The sequence below is a fragment of the Crocodylus siamensis genome, chromosome 2 (genome assembly GCF_052110815.1).
Source record: "Crocodylus siamensis isolate JL-2025a chromosome 2, ASM5211081v1, whole genome shotgun sequence".
In the NCBI taxonomy this organism is placed as follows: Eukaryota; Metazoa; Chordata; order Crocodylia; family Crocodylidae; genus Crocodylus; species Crocodylus siamensis.
The window spans coordinates 73,588,704-73,615,107 of NC_143396.1; the positions used below are offsets into that span (position 1 = coordinate 73,588,704).

The 26,404-nt window shown below is 45.7% G+C and overlaps 1 long non-coding RNA gene across 1 annotated transcript; it reads right to left on the reverse strand.

Annotated features, from left to right (window-relative positions):
• On the reverse strand, positions 1 to 25,976 carry LOC149870396 (uncharacterized). Its single transcript, XR_016440602.1, has 3 exons — positions 25,862 to 25,976; positions 16,621 to 16,686; positions 1 to 109 (listed from the first exon to the last, which is right to left on the reverse strand). It is a non-coding gene; the product is annotated as an uncharacterized LOC149870396 (long non-coding RNA).
• Between the last annotated feature and the right edge of the window lie 428 nt (positions 25,977 to 26,404).

Here is a 26,404-nt window from a genome sequence, read left to right on the forward strand (position 1 = left end):
GAAGTCAATAATGTCCTTTAATTATTTGTTGGTTTAGGTTAGTAAGTAAAGTACAGTCAAATGCATGATGAGTTCACAAAGCAGAATTCATTTTGAAAATTCAGTGTTCCTAAGGAAGAGAAATCATAGTGATTAGCTTATACAACTCCTTGGTTTGTTCCTCCTCCCGCCTCCCCCCCCCCCTTTCAGGTTTTTTTCCTGCTTTCTTAAGTAGAAATAATTGCGTTAGAGAGAGTTAGTCTGGTCACAACATATAAACAAGAAAGGATTTTGCCAAATGATCTGGAGTTCATCACATCATTACAGCTGCTGGGACAAGCAACACAGTAGAATAGTCCAAAAACATTCCAGAATCTTTGAATGCAAACAAGAATCTGCATGTTGTCTCTTGCATAGTGCTACACCTATGCCTGTGAAATTCAGAGCACCATTTTAACTTCCCCCTGACTTTAAATTAAAGGTTTCTCATTGTATTACAACAGCCATTTAGCATCTTGCAGGACTTGGTCCTCATTGTTTAGATAGAATCCTTTGCTTGACACTCTTCCTCCCATGACTTGTTTAAGTATTCTGGTCAGGAGCCTTTTTACAGAGGGATATACTTAAAGGTGACCATTTTTCAGGAGAGACCATCTGGAGGTTTCAGAGGCCTCCAGAACCAGAGGTAGTATATACCTCTTCCAGTTCTGGTTAGTGTTGACACTATAGCACAGTACTACAGTTACGCTAATTGGCTCTGCTCAGAGGCACTTTGGCTAAGTATAGACAATCAAAAAGCCTGAGGCTGAATTGATTCAATTTTCACGGGTTTGTCTAAACTGGACAGATTGAACCAATAAGCAAGTTAACTTGAATCTGGGACAGAAATTTAATAAACTAATTTAATCTAAATCAGTTAAGTCTGATACTATATCCATCTAGGTTTATCTTAAACCAGTTTTGGACACTTTGAAAGTGGTTTATTTGCACTGAGCTTCTGTTGTATTACAGATTTAAATTGGTTTCTGATCACTTATACTGGTTTACGTGTAATTTCTGTCTCTAGCGTATGTCATGTGAATGCAGCTATACCATTACCTGCTTAGGAGTTAGCCCTTCTAATTATCAGGCCTACTAAGTAAATTTGTGTTTAGGTTAGCAGGAAGAGCTAATTAGCCTGGGTGCTACACCGTGTACATATAGTTATGGTATTTGTTGTTCACAGGTAGCCAGAGGATGTTGCCCAAACTGGAAGGAACAGAACCACATCATTGTGGCTCCAGGCAGCATTGTGTTGCATCCTTTCACCACATGCAGAAGGATGCTATCTGGTCTTAGTCCAAGACAGATTTTTAAAACTCAGGCCCAATACCCTATTTGTGGAGCACTAGGCCACAACCACAAAATTCAGGACTATCCTGGAAAATTTGAGATTGTTGGTCACTTTTATGTGTACTGGTTTTGTGCTAAGCTAAGCAACTCTGAGGATGATCAAGTGAATATCTGCAGGCATTTTATGAGTTGGTTCTTTGCAGTTGTTTAGGAATAGGATTATAATATGAAGTTCCAGAAGTGATGGGCAGAGAAAGATCCCAGTAGAAAAGCCCATATGTTACTTCACTGAGCTAGTTAATAGTCAACTGCTGGGGGATAAAGGGGGAGGTCCTCTTCTCAGTTCCTTCACAAGGGTCTTAGAGAGAGGGTATCTTTGGGTGAGTATCTGCTCCTTTAACAGGGAAAGATTTTCCCTTTGGGCTTCTGTAAGAGGGGAGACAGAAGCCCCCACTCCCAACATGTTCTGAGACCCCACCTGACAAACACCAATACTCATGGCAGGGTCCGGGATGAACGGCAGCTGTGGGGAAAAGCCACTGCAGGCTTGGCAGTTCCGCAGCTGCCTGGGCCTGTGGATCGGTGAGCCCTGGGGGTGGGGCCAAGAAGCAGTGCAGGACAATCAAAAGGCAGCTGGGGAGAGACCCAGCTGCCCAGATGAGGAGAAGGAGAATGCCAGCAGGGGAAGACCAGTTGCCAGCAGGGAGATGCAGATGATGGAGCCTGTTACAAGCAGTGGAGTGGGGCACAGGGTGAGAAGCCCCAACAGCTGCTGTGGAGACCCAGCAGAGAAAACTCCAGGTCTGGGCTCAGGGAGCTGAAGCCTGCCAGAAGGTCACATTGGGGAGGAGAAGAGTGTCCTCACCATCACAGGTGAAGACCCAGCTGCTCTGGAGAGCCCAGGTACCGTGACAGGGAAGGGTGGCAAGCGATGGCAGAACCATGTGGGCAGCCTGGTGAAGAAGGAAGAGCAGGCAGCGACTGGCCCAGAGCCTGGCAGGGGAGAGGCAAGTCCCACCAGGTGGTGGGATTAGGAGTGATTAACTCCTGCCAGTACTTGGGAAGAGTACCCAGAGAATGGGTGAAACTCCTTCTCTCATCCCAGGGAGGCAGAAGGGTTCTGGGGGCCAGAGTCCCAGGCCCTCCATCGGTGGGCGCTGAACATCTCTTTGAGTTAAGCCTTTTTCCTAAGTTATTGTTAACCCCAGCTTGGGGCATGTTTAGTTGTCTGAAGGTTGGTTCGAAAACCAGGAATTGATTCAGGAAAGACTTGACGGCAGAACAGACCTGACCCCACTGTGATGATCCTATCAGGTAAAAAGATATCATCCCAAGGAGGACTATAAGGAGCTGAGACATCCCAGGCCATGTATGTGGTAAGGGTGGGGTAAAGGGGAAGCTTGGAGCCCCACAAACAAAGACCAGGGTCACGACCCTTCTGGGACCACCGACAGGGAACTGCCTCCCCATCTATTAACATCAAAGTCATGGCAGGCGAGTAGGGGCAGTGCTCAGAAACATCTAGGTGGCCCCAAAGTGCGGTTTCACCCTGACGTTGCTAGGGAGGAAGTCACCAACTAGAAAGGGGCTGAAACCTTGGAGCACCTACCAGTGACAGCTTCTTAACCCATTTGATCTTCCTTACTGTTGATTAGCTAGCAATTGTTGAACTTTCCCTTAGGTTCTTGGAGGAAATGCTCCTTGATATGGGCATTGTACTAGCACTATATCTGTCACACGTGGTCTTCGTGAGCATTTTCTTACCTGATGGCTCCATGAAGTTAGGGCAAGAATTTGGTGTTAAGAAACTGGGGTAATTTGTTTTACCTATAGTGGCTCCCAGAAACACCCTCTCTTTATGTGCTCTATGATTATTAAAAATCTCAAATAACTTTTTATTTTCTTTTAAAAGTTTAATCAAATTATTTTATGAGTGACCTTTATTTGTAACAAAGGCTGTCTTCCCCTTGCTCATCCCCTCCGTACACTTGTTGCATACTGAGAGGGAAAAGTAGAGATTTTTGGTTACTAAAACCTTTGTTTCCTAGCATTCAGTTTTTCTCTTCAGCTCAAATCACAAAACCTAGCATTCAGTTTTTCTATTCAGCTCAAATCACAAAACCAGTGATAAAACTCTTTTGTCAACCCCCTATATTAATTTAGTAACTTATACAACTATTAATTTAGTAATATACAACTAGATGTAACAAATAACGTTAAATCCTTACTGTACATTCCAGTTATCCTAAATAATCTCTTAAAATAAGTATATTCATAAATTTTCAGTTATGGAAGGCTTCTGCCTTGTAAAAAGGTATATACACACACACGTTTAAATGTACTGACTGTTCAGTTAAACTACTCACAGTGTACAGATTCAGACTTTCAGAAAATAAGAGGAAACTATATTTTATAAGCTAAACTAGATAAGGGAAAAATGACAACTCACAAATAGAGAGTGTAGTTTATATTCTTGTTGTATATACAGGCTGTAAATTCACACTGCTGTTACAATATCTAATTGTTGATAACAGTTTCATATCTTTAATTTTAAAAACTGTATAATATTCTGAAATGGAAAATTGTTTGGTATCTGATTGTAATGCTGAATTTCCTTTTGAAATGTATTATGTACTGTTGCTATTGATATCAGTGAAGTCCCCTATAACCAGAAGGATATAGCAACAAAATGCCACAGTAATAGCAAGCAAAATACTTGAAAGGTTAGTTTAAAAGACTTTAGCAAATAATAATGCTGGGTTAACTGTAATTCTTTGAAAGGCATGGTATCTCCACAATGGTATGCTTATTGATTGTCATATACTACTTTGAAGTGTTCTACTTAACAATGCTTATCTCCTTTGTACATGACTTCTAGCTCTTTAGAGATTAGATTCAGCTATGAAGAATATGAATCAATTTCCACTAAAAGGATGGGCCCTTATAGACTAGAACAGGCTTAAGATGACATTTCATTTTGAATACAATGTGGTAATATTTTAAAAGTGCTATCTATTTTGAAAAATATTAGGAATTTCAGTACCAATGGGCTGAATATAGAGAAGAAGTGTAAGTACACATACTATAATTTATAAGTATACTATAGGGAATGAGTGTGCATTTACTGGGCATATATATCTGTCCCCTAGACATGAATGGGTCATAAATATTTACCAAAAGTTAAGTATGAATATAAGACCATTTCTTGATGTGGATAGATTGTTGCCTAGGGACTTCAAACAAGTTTTTTAAAGGAAAAAGAGTTTGGGTGTTGTCCACTGTACAAACGCTCACAAAGAAACTGAACAAGAAATCAAGCTTGCTATTTAAGGAATGTAGAGAATGGAATAGAAAATATTTCAAGATCAGAAAAATGAGAAGTCAAGGTTGTTGCCAACCTGCTATCCTAACTATTTTATATTTGCATGCATCTGAAATGGACTGTGAAGCAATGAAGATTTCTGAGCAAGTGGTTGATGTGTTGTGTTTTGTTTCCATGTTTGGGTAAGGATATCATTTTGTGCAAAATTAAAGTTTAGAGGGTAGGGATTTTGGATATAAAGGAAATATTGTAGTCAAAATGATTGATAATAATGTTATAAAAACAATTTTGGCAGATTAGTAATCAATATAGAGTCTTATTTAGTCTGTGTTTCATAACAGTACAAAGGAGGTAACTCTTAGGATATGCATGTGGAAAACTCTCTTATTTGTGGAGCCTTAGAATAAGAATATTAGAGAGCAGATATGTGGATTGAATAGCAAAGTAGTTTCAAGCTTCAAGGTTCAGCACGTGGCTCCCTGAACCAAATGCTCCATCTAAGGTTTTTTGTTTTGTTTTGTTTTAAGAACTCATTTTCTTGAACTATTTTAAAGAAACATGAACAGTATGGGCAATCATCATTCAGGTGTAACCAGGTATAACTAGGACTTCTTGTACCCTAGGCAGAGAGCAGGAGAGGGAGGAAATCTTACCTAATCCCTGACATTCTCCACTTGCTACTGAGGTGTGGGCTGTTTGGGGGCCAGCATTATGGCACCTATTCTAAACTGGCACCAAGGGCTGGTGCCCTGCTGTCCCACCCCTAGTAGTACTGTTCTTTTGGGCTATGCCCGTAAAAAATAATATATAGCTCCCAACTCAATGGATCACCAACATGTATATTATTAACACCTGGACAGCGAGATGGCGGCAAGCAGGTATAACAAGGAGCTAGGGGTACCTTTTACTTTGAGAGAGAGACAACAGCAGAAAGGACCTCAGGCAGTTGAACAAGGGTTAGCTGCAGGAAGGAAAGCAGCAAGGGAGCAACTGCAGCCTAGGTGCAGTAAGCCACCCATTAAGTTGAGGAGACGCATCTGTGGCCAGTCAGTAGAGCACACCTGACTGAAAGTGGGGGAGCCCAGGGGATATAAGCCTGGGTTCCCGAGGCAGGGGCTGTAACACTCAACTCTACAGGGTGAGGAGGTCTGCCCAGATCGGGCTGGAGGGGCGAGGAGCCTTAGGGTATGGCTGTTACTCCCAAGGCTGAAAGCCAGAGAGTGGGGGAAGTGGTTGGCAGGGCTTTGCAGTGGCATAGTGATCCAGAGGGGAACTTTGCGAATATTAAGCAGTGACTTGCATTTATGTTTTAGTTTCAACCAGAGAACTGCATTGTGACTAGAGGGGCAATGTGGAGGCCACATAAGGTGCCTTGTAGGGCATTTGGCATCAGGTAACCTAGCCTGGGTCAGGGAGCAGAAGACTGAGGCAGTGAGCAGCCTAGCTCAGGATCAGACACTAGAGGGCTGAGGGCAGAGACAATGAGGATAGCCCAGCCTGGAGTCAGGACCCTGAGGGCTGTCCCAGAGCCTAAGAAGGGTGAGACCAGGGCCAGGGGCCCATAGCCCAAAGCAGTGCACCTTCTAAGCAATGGACTTTCTAAGCACGTGGAGGAGAAGGTGATTATGAACAGTCAGCATGGATACAACAAGCGCAAGTCATGCCTGACCAAGCTGATTGTCTTCTATGATGAGATGACTGGCTCTGTGGATGTGGGGAGACCAGTGGATATGGTATACCTTGATTTCAGCAAGGTTTTTTATATGGTCTCCCACAACATTCTCACAAGCAAGCTAAGGAAGTATGGGCTAGGTGAATAGACTGTAAGGTGGGTAGAAAACTGGCAGAAGTATCAGGCTCAGATGATAGTAATAAATGGCTTGATGTCTTGTTGGCCACCTGTGTTAAGTGGAGTGCCCCAGGGGTTGGTGCTGAGGCCAGTTTTTTTCAATATCTTCATTAAACAATCTGGAAGATGGGATGGATTGCACCCTCAGCAAATTCATGGATGACACCAAGCTGGGGGAAGTAGTAGATACACTGGAGGGTAGGGCTAGGATTCAGAGTGACCTAGACAAATTGGAGGATTGGGCAAAAAGAACTTTCATGAGGTTGAACACGGACAGGCGAAAAGTCCTACACTTAGGATGGGAGAATCCCATGCACCACTATAGCCTGGGGTCTGACTGGCTAAGTAGCAGCTCTGCAGAAAAGGACCTGGGGGTTACACTGGACAACAAGATAGATAAGAGTCAGCAGTGTGCCTGTGTTGCCAAGAAGGCTAACAGCATACTAGGCTGCATTAGTAGGAACATTACCAGCAGATCAAGGGAAGTAATTATTCTGCTCTGTTCTGCATTGGTGAGGCTACATCTGGGGTATTATGTCCACTTTGGGGCCCCTAGAGGAGGAATGTGGAAAAGTTGGACAGAGTTCTGCAGAGGGCAACAGAAATGGTTAGGGGGCTGGGAAACATGACTTCTGAGGATAGGCTGAGGGAACTGGGCTTATTTAGTCCACAGAAGAGAAGACTGAGCTGGTACTAGACTTTTCAGTGGTGACAGATGTCAGAACAAGAAGCAATCATCTCAAGTTGCAGCAAGCGGGGTTTAGGCTGGATATTAGGAAAAACTTTCTCACTAGAAAGGTGGTGAAGCACTGGAACAGATTACCTAGAGAGGTGGTAGAATCTCCATTCTTGGAAGTTTTTAAGGCCCAGCTTGACAAAGCCCTGGCTGTTGGGGATGGTCCTCCTTTGAGCAGGCAGTTGGACTAGATGACCTCCTGAGGTCACCTCCAGCCCTAACTTTCTATGATTCTATGACCCGTGCTGAGGAGGCACAGCTGGAGAAAAGGGGCTGAAGCCCCAACAAATGTTTGAGGCCTGAGAAGACCAAGTGTTGCAGTGTAACCACTGTAATGTAACAGAAAGTTCTTAGTAGTAGAAAGTGCAAAGAAAAGGTATAGAGAAGTGAAGAACTATATTGCTGCTAACAGTTTTCCTTTAATAGGTTTGAACACAGTCACCTAGGAAGCTTGCTATGGTGCTAAATTTCAGTATATTCAATATATTTGAACCGCACACTATGCTGTGGGCTGAAGGCTGGTGGTGGATCAGGCATGATGTTGACAGCTGTTAGATAGTGCCATTGTCAGGGTTAGGATTGCTATTGCTTCCCTCCTGTGTAAAGGTTTTTTCTTACAGTGTATTTTCCCCACTCTTGTCCAGTGTGTCTCCTTTTCCTTCAAAGACTTTTTCATAGTTAAATAACTGTACATTTTCAGTTATTTGAATAGAATTCAGACCTGATTAGAGAAGAGCCATCTGTCTTCAATATTACTCACTGTGGCAGGTCCTGGCCTCCAGGGGTGGGCACAACAGGACAAGAAGCAATGGTCTCAATGGGCCCATTGACACCTGTCCTCAACTCTGGCTTCTCGGGATACCCTCCCTTTTTTGTTCTTGCTAGACCTTGATGTAATTACTTTTAGGGTAAAAGGGAGGCTGTTCCCAGGGTCCCTAAATAAGCCCAGTCTGAGTTTACTTTGCTCCTGGGACACTCAATTGTGGCCCTTCTAGCTTTATTAGTGCCCATACCAACTGCCTTATGAGCTATTCATGGTTTCTGTCTGCCCCTGGAGCCACGCCCATGCCTTGCAGATGGTACTTGATCACTTAGCTTTTCTGTTCTGCTTCTGACAGCTGTAGACTATTATAAAGAGAGAGAGCATCTGGGCCTGCTATATTTAAAAGAATAGCTACCCTGAGTGGATCTTCCTTCTGTGTAGCTCCACTGGCCATCATATATATGGTGAAGCTTTGCTTAATTTCTTCCAGTTTTCTGATGCATTGCTGGAGAGCTTTAATGCCTTTGGAATTCCAAGATGATCCATTTTTTGTCTTTCTTCACACGTCACTCCTGGTACCAAGTGTTATTCTCAAAAGACCAAGAAGTTAAATTTATAAAATGATAAAGCTTGTTTATTTAGAGAGTCTTCTTAGCCTACTGATCAGCTGTTCTCCTGCAATCCCCAGGCAAATGTAACAACTTGTACATAGCACTCTTAAGGGTATCCACACACCTTCCTCAGTAGCTGCAGTATGTGAACATGTATCACTGTAATGTAACAGAAAGTTCTTAGTAGTAGAAAGTGCAAAGAAAAGGTATAGAAAAGTGAAGAACTATATTGCTGCTAACAGTTTTCCTTTAATAGGTTTGAACTGTCACCTAGGAAGCTTGCCTCAGTGCTACATTTCAGTATATTCAATGTATTTGAATATTATGTTGATTATAAATCCTCTGTATGCATCAGATGCACCTTTGACAGAACTAGTTATTGAGATGTCAGTTGCAGCTTCCTTCTCATGTTTCCTTTTTGATTTTTGAGACATCTATCATACAGCAGATACTTAAAACACATTTTAAATTACATGTACCCTCCCCTTTTTGTTCCTTGCTAGACCTTAGGTAGAAGTTGTTACATTTGCTCTGGGGTTGCAGGAAGAGACAGCAGATCTGTAGGCTAAGTCTGCTCTCTGAATAAACAAGTGTTATCATTTTGCAAGTTTAACTCCTTGGTCTTTTGAGAATAACACAGGAGGAGGGGGGGATTTAACAGCATTCTTTATTTCAATCTTCATGAAGAAAAAAATCTTGCAAAAGATACACATTCTAGATTTGTAAAACATTCCACTTCTGGAACATTTTAAGAACTGGATTCACAGATAAATAGATGTGCTATTCAGAAATAATCAAATTGTCCCTTCTGATGTTACAAGTGACAGAATTCCACCAAGTTATGCCCACAAAAATCCCATGGCTTGTGATTAACTAAAGCTTATCTGTCAAACATGTGTCTTTATTTTAAATACCAAGTAAGGGAGAATCCATCCAATCTCTTGACTGTTTGTTCCAATGGCTACCATAGCTTATATATTTAAAGGGAAAAAAAATTCTAATTTGATTTTTTAGCTTTAAACTATTTATCCTTGTTATGTTTTTTTTTTATGCTGGAATAAAGATTAAATTCTCCAGTTCCATAATGGTAACAGTGTTTCCTATGATATCTCAAGATAGTGATACAAATATCTTAAATAGAAGTAACACCACAGTTGCTGTAAAACTGAAGCCTATAACTGGCATCTGAGTCTGTTAATGCAGACTTCCTATTTCTTATCGAACCTCTCTGATGCTTCTAGCAGCAACACTTAAAGATGTGCTTTGAGTGCTCTCTGCATAAGAGATACCTCAAAACAGAAAAATAAATCTTGCTAGAGCTGGCAGCTGCAACTGACATCTCCATAACAAACCTAACTGTATGTTTTATCTTGTGCATACAGGCTTTCACTTATGAACATAATCTTCCATACAGAGCCATCAGTTGAATAAGTTATTTAGATGTCAGTTACAGTTTTCCGCCTGGTAACATTTCCTCTTATGTGATAGCAGCCATATCCTCTTCCTTTCCTCAGTTCCTGAAGCTGGTGGCACTACATATCATTAAGCAGAATGGTTTCAGTCTAATCAGAAAATATGGGAAACACAGAAAACCAACAGCCATTTAGGCTCAAAAACCATAATTGCTTCTCTGTCAGTAGCACCCTAAAGATATTTGGCACTGTTCATTTTTTTTCATCTGTAGAGTGAAATCAAATGGCCAATTATTTCAGTACACTGTGAGCCTCTGTCACCAGGTAGTATTTATCATGGAAGGTCTGTATGACTTGGAAAAGACTGTCAGTGGAATAAATCATTGGGATGACAGTTACAGCCTTAAGCTGAGAGGTCTTAGAGTGCATCTGAAATGTTGATAGTCTTGTGATGCACCAAAGGGTTTGGAGCCATCCATGATTGGGACCTGGCAATCGTTCTTTATAAATTCACTTAAAAATCTTTTTATTTGAAGCCTAAGTTTCAAAAATCAGTTGAAGCATCTATGAGTTTATGCTGCGCTAATCACTGGAATACATCTCAAATTTTTTATACTTCTGTGGAGTGAAGGAGGAAGAAGTGCTCTTTTAGGAAAAAAAAAACAACCTATGGCATGATTAATGCATAAACATGATTACCCTGATTTTTCTCCTCCTGATTCTTTTTTGTCCTGTATATCTTCTGTATGATGATGATGCTAAGCACTGGTCAAATAACACGTTGTTGAAATTAAGTCATTCTATGATAATTAATTTGATTTCCAGATATCTAGTCTAATTCTGGAACCTTACACAAGTCAAGTTACATAGTTACCAGTAGGTCTTTTGGAATTATCCATGTATATCTGGTATTTAAAAATTAGGTCATCTCTACATTGTACAACCAGTAAGATAAACTATAAACTAACACTGTCCCAATGAGAGTGTTTTAATAGGTGTCAAAAGGAAACATCATCATCATCATCATCCTTTTTTTAAACTATGTGATTTATTAGTGCAATCTTATCATAGAATCAGAGAAGTAGGGTTGGAAGGGACCTTGTAGATCGTCAAGTCTGACCCCCCGCCTGGGTGGGAGAAAATACTGGACTCAAATGAGTCCAGCCATGTAGGCATCAAGCCTCTTCCTAAAGACCCCCAGGGTAGAAGCCAGCACCACTTCCCTTGGAAGCTGGTTCCAGCTCCTAGCTGCCCTAACTGTGAAGTAGTTCTTAGAGATGTCTAATCTAAACCTACTCTCCAGTAATTTGTGTCCATTTTTCCTTGTTATGCTAGGGGGCACTAAGGGAAACAGTGTCTCCCCCAAACCCTTCTGGTCCCCCCAGTGAGTTTATAGATGGTCACCAGGTCCCCCCTCAGACTTCTCTTGTGAAGGCTGAACAGGTCCAGGTCCCGCAGTCTTTCATTGTAGGTTCTGCCTTGTCCCCGGATCATGCGGGTGGCTCTCCTCTGGACCCTCTCAATGTTGTCCACATCCCTCCTGAAGTGGGGTGCACAGAACTGGACACAGTACTCCAGCTGTGGCCTGACCAGCATTGCATAGAGGGGGAGGATCACCTCCTTGGCTCTACTTGAGATGCATCTGTGGATGCACGACAAGGTCCGGTTAGCCCTGCCAACCGTGACCTCGCATTGTCGGCCCATGTTTCATCTTGGAGTCAATAATGACTCCAAGATCCCTTTCTGCCTCTGCTCTCAAGAAGGGAGTTTCCCATCCTATAAGTGTGCTGCTGGTTTCTACTGCCTAAGTGCAGCACCCTGCACTTGTCAGTATTGAAAAGCATCCTGTTTATGTTAGCCCACTCCTGTAACTTATCCAGATCTTGCTGCAATCTTTCCCTCCCTACTAGTGTGCTCACCTCACCCCAAATTTTGGTATCATCAGCGAATTTACCCTGGTTGCTTTTCACCTTGTCATCCAAATCGCTGATGAAGAAATTGAACAGCGCAGGCCCAAGGACTGAGCCCTGGGGGACTGCACTGCCCACTTCCCCCCAGGTTGAATATGACCCATCCACCACCACCCTCTGAGTATGACTCTTGAGCCAATCTGCAATCCACCTGACTGTGTAGGCATCAATGCCACAGTCGCCTAGTTTTTTAATGAGGATGGGGTGGGAGATGGTGTCAAAGGCCTTGCTGAAGTCTAGAAAGACTACATCTACAGCGACACCTGCATCCATTGCCTTTGTGACCTGATCATAAAAGGCAATCAGGTTGGTCTGACATGACCTGCCCCTAATAAGCCAGTTCTGTCCCACTTCTAAGCAGCTGGGGGATATATGCCTCATGGACTTCACCAGAAAGGGAGTGCTCTGTGGGGGCTACAGGCTCCCCAGACTGTATTCCACATGTGCGGGCACTCCCCGCATCTTTCCAGCACCATGTGGGTGTGAAGGCGCCCCCTCACTGCACTGAGCACAAGACCTGTTTCAATTTCAGCTTGTTGTACTATACTACACAGATGCTCCAGGGGGTAGGCTGCTTGACCTCATCCTGTCCCCTAGTGGGGACATGCAGCAAAAGCTGAAGGAGGGAGCAGGAACCCCAAGAAATCAGCTTCTGTTTCAGCCACAGTTATAAGAGCAGTGGCAGCCAGGGGCTGCATGTTAACTCCTAAACTAGGGACAGAAATTACATACAAGTCCACATAAGTGATCAACTCTGTTGACCCACATAATGGGTTCAACTCTGTAATGCAACAGAAGTTTAGTGCACATAAACCACTTTCACAATGGTTGAAATTAATCTAAGATAAACCTGGATGGATGTAGTATCAGACTAAACTGATTTAAGTTAAATCAGTTTATTGGACTTGTCCCACTCCCCCTTCAGATTCAAGTTAACTCAATCCCCCAGCATCCCATAATGCTTTAACTTCCCCTACAAACATCCCCTTGCAGGGGGATGCACTTGCCTTGGTCCAAGTCATTGGCTTCATCTGAGCAGGGAGGCATGATCTAGCTTCCCCCAGCTTCTGGCCTGGGCCACTGCAGGCATGTGGTTGCACATCTGGATTAAAAGTAAATGTCTGTTTATTTGCTTATCAGTTCAATCTATGCAGTTTAGACTAACCTGCAAAGATTGAATTGAATCAGCCTCGAGCTACTTGACCATCTGCACTTAGCCCTAGAAGGCACCATTTAAACTATGACACATCATTTGGACAGTTGTGTTACGAGCAATTCTGAAGTTAATTAGTCCACTGGATTGTTCATTCAGAATTAATAGCAGGAGTATGACATCTAATTAGAAATATAATACGCAATCTTACAAAAGCAAAGCCAAAACCTTAAAGAATAGACACTTGGGGATACATATCTGCAAAAAATACCTTCTTCTTTTTTAGAAAGTGTAGTGGCTACTTTTTTTGCCTTTCAGGATCAGTTCATATTACTTCTTTTTATTTTTTGAACAGTTCTAACTAATCTCCTGCATCAGGTTATTGGATTAGGTCCCTTTTAAAACCCTTTAATTCTATGAATATTATTGAGTTTGTTCTTTATAGTTGCAGGGTTTTATTAATCTTAAAAATTTACAAGGAAAAAAGAGTCAGAAATAACTTGACTCTCTAATGTTCTTTTTACTGATTTATTTCCAAAATAAAAGTGTGGCATATTTTATAGGGATACTGATAATCAGTGCTCTCTCAAAGGATTCTCCAGTACAACGTTCTTAATGATAATGAAACATCTGAAATCCCAGTATTGAATTTTTGGGTGCTATAAACATACCTTCCTCCACATTCCCAGGTATAGGATTGTCTCCAAGAATGCAGAATGTGAGGAGAGATGGAATAGTAAGAAGTAAACTGATTGCTTACTATCCCACAGAACCTCAGAAGTAATAAAAAGAAAAGCAGTTCTTGAAATTCCATTCAGCCTGCTGATTAGTATAACCCCATCTGCCAATGGGGGGGGAAGCAATTGCCATATTTCACAGTGTATAAGTTGTGTTGAAGACAAATTTTTAACTCTTAAAATTCAACCTTGACTTATACGTTATTTCCCGCCTCAGTGTGTAAAGTGTTGGAAGCCCGGGCAGGCTCATGGGAGAGGCAGTATGCTGGCAGGCTCCTGGCAAGCTGGGAGCTTGGGCAGCACATGGCCTGCTGGCAGCTTGCCTGACCAGCCCCAGGCAGTGCTGCCACTGCAGAGGAAAGGACCAGGCTGCTTGGCCTGGCAGCAGCTCACTCCCCAGCTGCAGGGCAGGCAGGGAGGCTCAGGTGAAAGCAGGACTGGACCCCTTACCACTTCTGTTTTCAGCAGGCACGTGAGGCTGGCAGGATGCCTGGTGCCACCTGGGGGGCTGGCATGCCCTGGGGCAGCGTGAGGTGTCAGGAATGGAGGGGAAGTCAACCATGTCCAATACCCCTAGCACCCCCCCCTACTTCTGCCTGACACCCTGAGTTGCCCGGGGGGGCCATGCCAGCCCCTTCCTAGGCAGCACCAGGCATCCTGGTAGTTGCAGGCACCTGCTGAAGGCAGAAGCGGTGAGGGGCCAGATTCTGCTTTCGGCGGAGCCTCTCCACCTGCCCCACAGCTGGGGAATGAGCTGCCACCAGGCTGGGCAGCCCCTGAGCTGTGGGTGGGCCTGGTTCTTCCCTCTGCAGTGGCGACAGCACACCCCAGGCCTGGCCGGGTAGGCTGCCAGTGGGCCATGTGCTGTCTGATCTCCCAAGGGACCAATTCAACTTCTTGGGAGCCCATGAGCCTGCCCAGGCTTTCAGTGCCTCGCACATGGAGGCAGTATTGACTTACACACTGAACATACAAAAATCGTAACTTTTTGAACAGAAATATGGGATCGACTTATACAATATGTCTACCTATACACCGTAAAATACAGTCTTTCATGTTCTGTAGCCCATTTTATTGACTTGGTCACTAACAGTTTTTCCTTGGAAATACAGATTGCAGAGTGTGGGACTGGAAAATATAGATTCTTCAACCTCACAAAATTTCAGCATCTGAGATTAGTGTTGTACCCATATAAGTATCTGGCTGTTTATATCTGTATGGTTGTGCTACAAGACATGCTGAAGCAATCGGTGATTGGTTAAGTGAGCATGTCCAGCTAATGAGATCTAATTTCACACCAGACATGGAGAGGGAAAACACATAATAAAAGAACAGGTATTAACTTTGCCCCCAAATAAAAACAGCCTCTTAGATGTGAGAACCTTTTCTGTGCCTTATATCCTGTACTTATGCATATACTATACATTCAGCTGTTCTCTAGCCCCACACCTCATGTGGAAGCTGACATTTAAAGTTCTACATTTAAGCATCATGCTAGGACTATGCATTGGGGTGGGAATGGCTAGGGATATGGAGACTAGATATGCAGAGAGGTTTACTTCTGTTGTAAAGGGGGCACCTGCATCAGGGTTGAATTAGTTGCAGCCACTGAAAACAAGCCAGAGTGAGGGGGAAGAGAGACCACACCTCCCAAAGCTCTGCAGACAGAGTAGAGAAGTACTGTATAGCTGGTGTCATGTTTGCTTGCTGTTGCTCTACCCAACAAGGCCTGAGTAACTGGATTTTGTGAGGGAGAGGTATCCTTGGGTTATGTTGATGAAGTCAAAACTTGTGGTACAATATATTAGCATTTCTATGCTCCTTATGCTTAATCTCAATTGTCCTGCTTGACTGATCACTTGAATTTACTTTTTTCTTACAAATTTGTTTGTAAATATTGTAAAGTTGTTTTAAAGTTTTTTATTTTACAACGATTACAGTGATCTTTGAAAAGCCATCACTGATATAATAGTAATCTATAACCTAAATTGTTACTATGTTATGGCTGTTCATCATCATATATATTAAGGAAGATGCACAAACCCATTTTTAATGTAAGAGGACTATAAAACATGGGGCTTCACCAGTTCATGTCAACAACATTAAAAAGTTGTCTTGTCATGCACAATTTGTAGTTTCCTACCACTAATGAGTTCTCTGATTTATTTTTATGACAGTTTTTCTGTTCCACATGAAAACTGAAAGCTCTGCAAAATACACTGCTTTTAAGAATACGTGTGTATATAAAACCTAGTTATGCAAACGATGTGATCAAGACTTTTCACACTTTAATAGTCCTAACTCACTGAGTGCGACTATTCATATGAAGTCCATAAATTATTAGAAATATTTGCAGAAGTGGGGACATATTTTATGCTTTAGTAGCATAAACATCTAATTTTTAAAATTGCTATTATTTATATATAATATATATAAAATGAAAAACATGTGTTGTAGAATTTTTTTCCTCTTCATTTTTAGCAAATTTATTGTTAAAAGTGGAATACCAATGAGTGTAGCTCCAAGCCAATTCCCATCAAAGACAGACTTTGTCTTGGTTCTACCTGGACTGGATCTAGCACTTACATGAGTGTTGATACAACCTTAATTATTGTGCTGCTATAGCACTGAAACTATATTGCCCTTGTACTGAAATACTGAGTACCCTCTAATTAATGCATGTATTAAGGAAAAAATCAAACATTCTTTTTATTACTTGCAGACATTTATTTCTTAATGGAAAGTCTAGCTCCCACCTGTTTAGAAGAGTTTTCCAAATTTTCCAAGTCCACATCATATACTGTTAGGTTTGGGGGTTGGTTCTTTTTTCCAAAAAAAAAAAAAAAAGAAAAAGAAAATAGCAGCATAGGATTAGACCATAAGCACTTTGGTTTGGGAATTTGAATTACCCTGATAAGATACTTCAGAGAATTTATACTTTTAGGTTCTACCAACACTTTTTCCAGTGACTTCACTATGTGATCTGCACACACAACTATGTTAAAAGGCTGTCTCAAAAGAATATTATGAAGGTTGTCAAGTCAATCTTACAAAAGTTTGAAATAGCTAGAATTAAGGTTGACTATGATTATATTCTTAAATTATGCACTACATTGTTCACTCCTTTCCCCTCACCCTACAGGACCTAAGCCTTATTCATTGCAAGATAGATGGTGGTCACTGAATAGAACATTCAGTGGTTCATTTAATATTAATCATTCAATGTCTGATCACAGTCAGTATTTACTGTGTGCCATCCAGTTCCTTTAGAGAATGCATTATTATTAATTTCTTCATAGGTTTTTCTACAATGCTTTTTTTGTAGTAACTTAATTCTCAGAGGTGTTGAGTCATCTAATTCCCATTGAAACTTTGGGAATTAAGTGCTTTAAATACCTTTTGAAAATCTGGGCTATAGTGAGTCACAATTCAGGAGTACGAATGTATTCTTCTACCTGATGAATTAATTAAATTCATCTCCTTATTATAAAAAGCTGGTACACACAAAGGCACAAAATTTAAAGGAAGAGTCCTAGCCTTTTTTGGTTTCTTTTAGTATAGCACTTGCTCCATGCCTCTGATCAGTTTTGCTCTTCCTTGGACCACTGCTAATTCCATTATTTTAAGAAACTGAAACTGGAACCCCATGCAGTCTTCACAATGTGTGAACACCATGGATTTATATAGTGGCATAATGATGCTTTCCATTTTGTAAGGATACCCCACAATTTGTTAACTTGTTTGGTGGCTGCTGCATGTTGAGCCAATGCTTTTTTATAGAACAGTATCTAGAATAAGTCCCAGGTCTCTTTTCTGAGTCATAAGAGTTTGTTCACAGTCAGTATTAGGCCAGGTATAGCTCAGTCTATTGTTCCCCATGTGTAGAGTTTAAGCTGAAAACTACTACTACTATTTCTGTATTCAGAGATGCATAGTTTTATCACGGATCCCTTTGAGGTTAAAATGGGAGTTAAGCAAGGCTTAAGTCATCATTCCAACACACTTTTCAATATTCCTTGCTGCAGTACTACATCTGACCACCCACAAGCTTCCAACCGGATTGGAGCTAAATTACCAAATGGATGGTAAGCTGTTTAACCTCAACCGACTCTGAGCCAAAACCAAGACTACCCCAACCTCAATCACTGAGCTCCAATATACTGACAATTCTGTAATGAATGCTTAATCAGAAGCAGACCTTCAGGCAATTGCCAACATCTTTACCGAGGCATACAAGAAAATGGAACTGACACTTAACATCCAGAAGACTAAGGTCCTCTGCCAACAAGCTCCTAATAAACACTCACCAGCTCCAGCAATCCAGATCCACAGTGAGCTTCTGGAGGATCTTAAGTATTTCCTGTACTTCCCATACAGAAGCCATTGCTTGCAGAAGGCTGACATCAATGAAGAAATTCAACATTGCCTCAAATGTGTAAGTGCAGCCTTTAGATGCTTGAAGAAATGGGTGTTCAAAGATAAAAACCTCAGATCAGATACAAAACCAAGCTTATGGTTTATCAAGCAGTGACGATCCTTACCTTGCTGTATGGAGCCGAGACATGGCACTGTACAGGAGACATATCAAGTTGATATATTGGAGAAATACCATCAATGCTGCCTGTGGAAGATGCTCAAAATCCAGTTGGAAAACAGATGCACCAACATTAGTGCCCTCCTGCAAGCAAGCACCATGAGTATTGAGGCAGTGATTGTCCGACATCAACTTGGTTGGGCCAGCCATGTCATCCTGATGTCCAACTCCAGATGCCCAAAGCAAGTTTTATTCTCCCAGCTCAGCCAAGGTGTACACTCCAAAGGAGGGCAGAGAAAGCATGTCAGGGATGTCCTCAAGGCCAGCTTAAAAATGCAGCATCAATATTCGAGCCCCCAAGGCCTGGAACAGACTTCCCCTAGAGGTGGTACAAGCACCTACTTGTGAACGAGTCCAGTCCCTTGTTAGGTGACTCAGTTCCTATGTCCTCACTTTGGGTCACCCATCTCTTTCTCCTCTCCCTTGGCCTTTGCGCCCATCACGCTTGCCTGCCACGACTTTGATGTAACTTCCTGTTCAGTTGGATCTTCCTGTGCGGCGTGTGCCAAAGTGTCCAATAACGAGACTGATAGGTCAGCGGGGACTCCTGAGGGCTCCTCCTCCCCTACACCCTCGCCTGGTCCTCCGGATTGAGCGTCCTCATCACTCCCCCTTCCACAAAGTATCAGTCTCCCTTTTACCAGGGTGCTGTGGGGGAATCCCCTGCTGCTTTCATCCTCAGTCTAGGGAGGTTCCCATAGTTTTCCTCCCCTGCGTCGTATGGCCCGGCCACCACTTGGGGTCTATCCGCCTTGGCCAGTCCCCGGCTTAATCTGCGCCCTCTGCCCACTGAGTATTGTGATTCCCGGACGCCTGACTCACAACCGGTTCCCCGCATCTGCGTCAGCCGTCCTTGCTCGCTGCGCCCGAGCGTGTGGGCGCCGTATTGGATGGCGTGTAGTCGCTCTTGTGCGTCTCCATCTGCGACGGCAATCCCCGTCAGCCACGTTGGCCCAGCGGGTCCTCGTTGGGCAACGTGGATCTGCTCCGTCTCCCTCTTGCCTCCGGTCGGAGACCACGTTGTCTGCTCGAGCTCGGCGGCTCTGCTCGGTGCGTGGTGGCTATGCCTCTCCACGCCCTCGCCGGCTTCTGGAATCCCCGGCCGCTCCGGCTCAGTGGCCCCACGCCGGGCGGGGCGGATCTGCCCCTCCTCTCCCTTACTGGCGGCTGGAACTGCTGCTGACAGCCCCGGCTTCCCGGCTTCACACTGGGCGGCGTGCCTCCGTCCCTCCGCTTCTTCTGCGAGTGCTAAAGGCCACGCTGGCAGCGCCGGGTTCCCGGCTCAGTGCTGGGCAGCGTGGATCTGCCTTGCCACTTCCTCCGCGGCAGCTGGGGACCACCCGCACAGCTCTGGTTCGGCGTTCGTGCTCTGGGAGGCCCCAATCTGCCCCTCTGCTTCTGGTCCCGCCGCCTCTCTCTCCTGTGCGACTCGTGGACCCTCTTTTAAACTTCCCACTTGATCCGGGAGCCTGGATCAGGGGAGTGATTGCTCTGCCCCCTGCGCCTGGGCTGAAGGAGCCTCCTGCAGCCCCCTAGTCCGGGTAGCTCCCGGACACTTCCCACCCCTCGAGACATTACTTAGGGGTTTCACCACCGGGTCTTCCAACCCCGGCTCCCTGTGGCCTTCTTCCCCACATCTGGACAGGAAGTCTGCAACTACATTTAGCTTCCACGGTTTATAGGCCAGCTGGAAGCAAAAAGGTTGGAGGGCTAGCGCCCACCACGTTATTCGGGCATTGTCCGTCTTGGCTGTGTGAAGCCACTTCAGGGGGGCATGGTCTGTAACTAATTTGAACTCCTTCCCCAATAAGTAGTATTTGAAATAGCCGACCCTCCCACCGGATCGCCAGACATTCTCTTTCAATGGTGGAATACCTGGTTTCCTGCTGATTCAACTTCCGGCTGGCGTATGCCACGGGTCGCTCCACTCCCTCCACTTCTTGTGATAACACTGCCCCCAGGGCGAATGCGGATGCATCTGTCTGCAGGGTAAACGGGGCATTAAAGTTGGGTGTATGTAGTACCACCTCTTGGGAGAGGGCTTTCTTTAGTTCTTCAAATGCCCTCCGTCATTCCTTATTCCATTCGACCATCCCTCTTCATTGACCCTTCATGGCCTCCACCAGTGGTCTGGACAGCTCTGCGAACCTGGGGATAAACCGTCTATAATAGCCTGTTAAGCCCAGGAATGCCCTCATGTTTCTCTTGGTAACCGGGGGTCTATAGTCCTTAATAACCGCGACCTTGTCTGCCAGGGGTCGGACTCGACCTTGTCCGACCAGAAACCCTAAATACTTGGTCTCCTGCCGGGCCAGGGCGCATTTGCCTGGATTGGCCGTTAGGCCTACTCGCCTTAGTTCCCTCAACATGGCCCGGAGAGCCTGCAGATGTCGCTCCCATGTCTCCATGTAAATCACAATGTCATCTATATACGCACCCTGATGCGGTGCCAACATCCCGTCCATTAGTCTCTGAAATGTTGCCGCCGCCCCATTGAGGCCAAAGGGCATCCTCTTAAATTCAAATAGGCCCCAAGGGGTACCGAAAGCGGTTTTTTGTTGATCTTGTTGGCGTAGTGGAATTTGCCAGTAACCCTTGGATAGATCTAGGGTTGAAATGAACTGTGCCTGGCCGATATGCTCCATTAAATCATTTACTTGCGGCATTGGAAAAGTGTCAAACTGCGTAAAGGCATTGAGTTTTCTAAAATCCACACAGAGTCTCAACGTGCTGTCTGGTTTCTCCACCGGCACTAGAGGGCTGCGCCAAGGGCTGCGCGAGGGTGTTATAATGCCCTGCTTCAACATTTCTTCCAATTCCTCCTTAATAGGTTGGGATTTATAGTAAGGGATACGCCGCCATCTCTCGCGTACTATCTGACCTTCCCTAGTGACGATCTTATGTTCTACCCCCCGAGCCTTCCCTGGCTGTCCTGAGAAAACATCCCGGAATTCCTCCACTAGGCCCTCCAGGTGCTGACGTTGGGTCTTCCCTAGCTGTTCTCCTAATTGTACCTCCTTTCTGTTTTCCTGGCACTTTGGGAGGTCCTTAAGGTCAGTATCCTCCTCCTCTCCTTCAGCGCCTGGGGACATGATAAGTCCTTCTCTTTCATGCCACTCTTTCAATAGGTTGACATGGTAAATCTGTCTCTGGCGTCTAGCTCCGGGTCGTCTCACCTCATAATCCACATGTCCCACCCGCCTCGTAATCAGAAATGGACCCTGCCATTTTGTTAAGAATTTGCTTGCGGTATCAGGTAGTAGCACAAGTACCTTCTGCCCGGCCCTAAACTCCCTAGCCTGTGCGGGTTCATCATATCTTTCCTTTTGCTTAACTTGCGCCTGTTCCAATTTGTCCTGGGCTATCTGCCTCACTGCCTGTAGCCACTCCCTGAGATCCCGTACCAACTCATGAGCCTTCTGGCCAGGGTCAGGGTCCGCCTCCCAACCTTCCCGCGTCAGGTCTAATAAACTCCAAGGCCGATGCCCAAAAATTAATTCAAAGGGCGAATATCCCATTGAGGCCTGCGGGGCATCCCTTACTGCAAACAATAGTGGGGGAATCATTAAGCTCCATTTCCGTGGCTCCCTTTGGGTACATTTTCTTAACATGCTCTTTAGTGTGCCATTGAACCTTTCAACAAGGCCGTTGGTCTGCGGGTGGTATACCACCGTTCTTAAATGGCGTATCTTTAGTACCTTACACAGATCCCCCAATACAGCCGACATGAAATTGGACCCCTGATCTGTCACAATCTCCTGGGGGATGCCAAACCTAGATATCCAGTGCAGCAAAACTTCCGCAACCTTGGAGGCTGTCACCACCCTCAAGGGCACAGCGTCTGGGAACTGAGTCGCATAGTCTATCAGCACCAGAATATACTGGTGGCCCTCCGCTCCGCGGGGCAGCGGTCCCACCACATCCATAGCTATCCTCGCAAATGGCTCCCTGATCAAGGGCATAGATATCAGAGGAGCCTTGGGCGGTTTATGGGCGCTCACCTTCTGGCACTCCTTGCAGGCCTGGCAATACCTCTCCACATCCTCATACAAATGTGGCCAAAAACACCGCCGGGTTAGCCGCGCCTCGGTCTTATTTTTACTTAGGTGACCCGCCAACGGGTTCTTATGTGCTAACCATAGCAGTTGTTCCCTATAGACCCGGGGAATGATTAACTGGGCCATCTTCTTCCCGTCTGGCCCTCTCCCTCGGATCCTGTATAACAGACCATTCCGGAGTTCTACCCTCGGGGCCGTCTCCCCACGCTCGGTGTGTCTTACCTGACCCCGGGACCCCGCTGCGTCTACCTGTAGAAAGGGTAGCAGCTCTGGATCTGCCTCTTGCGCAGCTCGAAACTGGCTGGCGGATGCCACATCTTCTAGAGCCAGCCCTTCTTCTACATCTTCTAGGGCTCTGGCCCTTCGTCTCCGGTACCCGCCAGTGCCTCTCTGGTCCCGCCGGTTCCCTGCTGAGTGCCCAGCAGGTCAAATATTTCCAGCCAGTCCCTGCCTAATATCATCAGGTACAGGATGTCTTCTTTGAGACCCATGGGTAAGCTCCGTCGAATGCCTTGTACTTCTACTGTCATTAATCTCCATTCTACATAACTCTTCTGCCTATGTAAACAAATCATGTTTACCCCTGGACACTGAGGGGCATTCCCCCAGGGGACAAGGGAGGGTCTGATTAATGACTGGGCGCAGCCCGTATCCACTACGGCCTGAACCGGGACCCCCTCCACCCATGCCTGAACTTGGGGTAATGGCTGCACCCGGACTTGTCTCTGACTTCCAACCCCACAGTCCATGGATTCGACCTCCCGTGGGAGTCCTTGTCCTTGGTGTCCATCTGTCACGCCTGGGCCAACGGCCGAACTAAACTGGCTCCCCCGTGGGCAGTTCCTGGCCATATGTCCTTTCTGTCCACAGGTGAAGCAGACCAAATTAAGCGGGGTCTTCTTATGCCCCACCCTCAGGTCCATATTCTTATTCCCGGGGACCTCTGTCCCTTTCAGATTCCACCCTTGCTTTCGGCCCCCTTGGGCTGCATCAAACTGCTCCGCTAGCTGCAGGGCCTCTCTGGACAACATGGGACAATGGCATTTTACCCATCTTTGGGTGTCCTCTTCCAGATCATTAATAAACTGCTCACGCAGGATTTGATCACAAACTTGCTCTTTGGATAACTGTTCTGGCCTCAGCCATTTATTCAACAGGTCCGCTAAGCATTGCCAGAGTACGCGAGGGGATTTTCTCTCCCCCATCTTCCTTGCATGAAAAGCTTGGCGATGTCTTTCCAGCGTGATTTCCAATCGTTGTAATATCTCGGTTTTTACTTTGTCATAGTCTAGTGCATCAGTCCGTGACATTTCCCGAAAGGCCGCTTGTGCCGGACCTATCAACAATGTCCCTAGTTGACCCGCCCACTTGGTCTTCTCGATACCTGCTGCTAATGCGCCTCTTTCGAATATTTCCAGGAAGGCCTCAGGGTCATCTTCTTTCATCATCTTGGGCATACGACATTCGCCGAGCCCCTTGAGTGCCCATAACTGTTGCTGCAACATATGTTCTTGCAGCGAAGTCTGACGCATAGCCTGCTGCTGCTGCTGCTGTAATACTTGTACCAGCAGGCTCATGACCTGCTGCATAGTTTCCATCCCAGTTAAACTGGTCTGGTGCTCCATTGCTCTCGCCCGCTGGTGTCAGGAAGGCTGCTGCCGGAAAAAGATCTGAAAAAGAAACCACAGTTCCCGGTCAATGCACCACTGTGAACGAGTCCAGTCCCTCGTTAGGTGACTCGGTTCCCGTGTCCTCGCTTTGGGTCACCCGTCTCTTTCTCCTCTCCCTTGGTCTTTGCGCCCATCACGCTTTCCTGCCACGACTTTTGATGTAACTTCCTGTTCAATTGGATCTTCCTGTGTGGCGTGTGCCAAAGTGTCCAATAACGAGACTGGTGGGTCAGCGGGGACTCCTGAGGGCTCCTCCTCCCCTACACCCTCTCCCAGTCCTCTGGGTTGAGCGTCCTCATCGCTCCCCCTTTCACAAAGTATCAGTCTCCCTTTTACCAGGGTGCTGTGGGGGAATCCCCTGCTGCTTTCATCCTTAGTCTAGGGAGGTTCCCATAGTTGTCCTCCCCTGCGTCGTATGGCCCGGCCACCGCTTGGGGTCTATCCGCCTTGGCCAGTCCCCGGCTTAATCTGCGCCCTCTGCCCACTGAGTATTGTGATTCCCGGATGCCTGACTCACAACCGGTTCCCCGCATCCGTGTCAGCCGTCCTTGCTCGCTGCGCCCGAGCGTGCGGGCGCCGTATTGGATGGCGTGTAGTCGCTCTCGTGCGTCTCCATCTGTGACAGCAATCCCCGTCGGTCACGATGGCCCAGCGGGTCCTCGTTGGGCAACGTGGATTTGCTCCATCTCCCTCTTGCCTCCGGTCGGAGACCACGTTGTCTGCTCGAGCTCGGCGGCTCTGCTCGGTGCGTGGTGGCTACACCTCTCCACGCCCTCGCCGGCTTCTGGAATCCCCGGCCGCTCCGGCTCAGTGGCCCCACACCGGGCGGGGTGGATCTTCCCCTCCTTTCCCTTACCGGCGGCTGGAACTGCTGCTGACAGCCCCAGCTTCCCGGCTTCACACTGGGTGGCGTGCCTCCGTCCCTCCGCTTCCTCTGCGAGCGCTAAAGGCCATGCTGGCAGTGCCGGGCTCCCAGCTCGGTGCTGGGCAGCGTGGATCTGCCTTGCCGCTTCCTCCGCGGTGGCTGGGGACCACCTGCGCAGCTCCAGTTCGGCGTTCGTGCTCTGGGAGGCCCCAATCTGCCCCTCCACTTCCAGTCCCGCCGCCTCTCTCTCCTGTGCGACTCGTGGACCCTCTTTTAAACTTCCTGCTTGATCCGGGAGCCTGGATCGGGGGAGTGATTGCTCTGCCCCCTGCGCCTGGGCTGAAGGAGCCTCCTGCAGCCCCCTAGTCCAGGTAGCTCCCGGACACTACTCCAGACACTTTTAAGAAATGTTTGGGTACTTATCTTGCTGGATCCTTTGACCTTAGCTGATTTCCTGCCTCTTGGGCAGGGGGCTGGACCCAATGATCTTACAAGGTCCCTTCTAGCCCTAATGTCTATGGAATGTCAATTTCAATGTCAATGTCAAGGAATATTGAAAAATGTGTTGGAATGATGACTTAAGCCTTGCTTAACTCCCATTATAACCTCAAAGGGATCTGTGATAGAACTATGTATCTCTGAATACAGAAATTTGTGGGAGAATATCACCTGGGACTGCCCTATATGGAAGAAGAGCCTGCTGCAAGGATCTCAGTATTTTAAAACCTCCTGACAACAACAGGAAATGGAAAAGTGGGAGCAGAAGAAACAGTGTGTCATGGACCAAATCAAGAATCCACTGCCACCCACCTCGCATGGAAACACGTCTGAGCTGCAGTACAGCCCGTTGATCCCAAATAGGCCTCATCAGCCATCTTCATGTACAGATAAGACAATCATGGAGGGCAATCATCCTTGACTGCGAGGGATTGCTGAAGAAGAAGGATGTACTATTATTTCTGTATCCAGAGTGCACAGAGATGCCCAGACAGAATGTGCCTCTAGCAGGGTGGGAGCTACTTAAGTCACAACAGCATTATAAATCACAGCACCTCTCTGTGCTCTCATAGGGTAGTGAAAGATGTAGATTTTGAATTCCCATTGAATGAGGGCCTACAACCCAAGTCTCCCACTTCTAGGGGAAGTATTCCCACCACTAGTCTATCAGGCAAAAGATGGACGTGTCTACTACTACCACATCTTCCTCTGTGACTGTGCTTTGTAAAGAGCTGCACTTGTGGCCCCAGAGTCAAATCAAGCATGCTGTCTCCCTGTCACCTCCATGCTCTCTCCCAGCTGCCATCACAGCACAGGCCAATCACCATGCTGCCAGAACCCCCCATTTCTGAATAC